Source organism: Castor canadensis, chromosome 4 (genome assembly GCF_047511655.1).
Source record: "Castor canadensis chromosome 4, mCasCan1.hap1v2, whole genome shotgun sequence".
Lineage (NCBI taxonomy): Eukaryota > Metazoa > Chordata > Mammalia > Rodentia > Castoridae > Castor > Castor canadensis.
In genome coordinates, this window is record NC_133389.1 from 139,224,985 (window position 1) to 139,226,028 (window position 1,044).

The window sequence follows — 1,044 nt, forward strand, 5'->3', positions numbered from 1 at the left end:
GTTATCCTAAGATCTCATTTAGTCTTTAGAAAAACAAATGAAGTACACTTGAAACACCTTGCATACATACATGCACACAGTCATTTTATATTTGTAATTTCCTAAACATGTCTTGTTCTATGACAACTCTTCGCCTCTGGAAATTTCCTCTGCCTAGAATGTCTTCTGAGTCCAACTATCTGTTTGGCAAATCTAATTTTTACTTCAAAACTTCTGATATTCTTGTCTTGATGGAGATGTCCTCGCTCTCTTCTAAAATCCAATTAGCTAATGCATCTTCCTTGTTGTCATTGCAGTTTGTGCTCTCAAAATATATCTAAGAATTTCAAAAACTTTATACACATGTCTGTCTCTGATATCACATAATGGGTTTCCTTTATTGCTGTTTTTTGTAGTACTAGAAATTGAACCCAGGGTCTCTCAAATGTAGGTAAGTGCTCTACCACTTAGCTGTCCCCTTTCTACATCACGAGCTTTTTTCTTAACATTAAAGCCTTTGTTTTGTTCTCCTTTGACTTCTCAATGACACACTGTAAGGGTCAAACTCAAATGTTTGCTGATCATGAGAATTAAAATTTATATCATGATGACATAATCACAAAATGTAAACCTTACTAAGACAAGGAATAGCACCTGGTACTTAGTAGTTGATTGGTAAGCATAATTTAAATAAATATATGTTGAATATTCACAAATGTTACCAAGAAGTGAGAAGAAAGGTGGCAATCAATATATAATATGAAATCACTATGCTTTGTTTTTATTTTTAGGTGACAAGTGAAAAACTATATGCTAATGTTGTACAGCATGATATTCTGATCCATGTGTACATCACAGAATGATTAAATCAAGCAGTTAACATATCCATCACCTCACATACTTATCATGTGAGTAGAACATTTAAAATGTAAGTAATTTTTAAGTATACCATACAAGATCAAATTCAGAAAGCAAGAATGGAGCCAGCTAGATGTGAGCCATCTAGAAAGAAAAGATGGGTTATCTCAAACTGCAAAAATTTTGACAGGAATTTTAATTTTAATG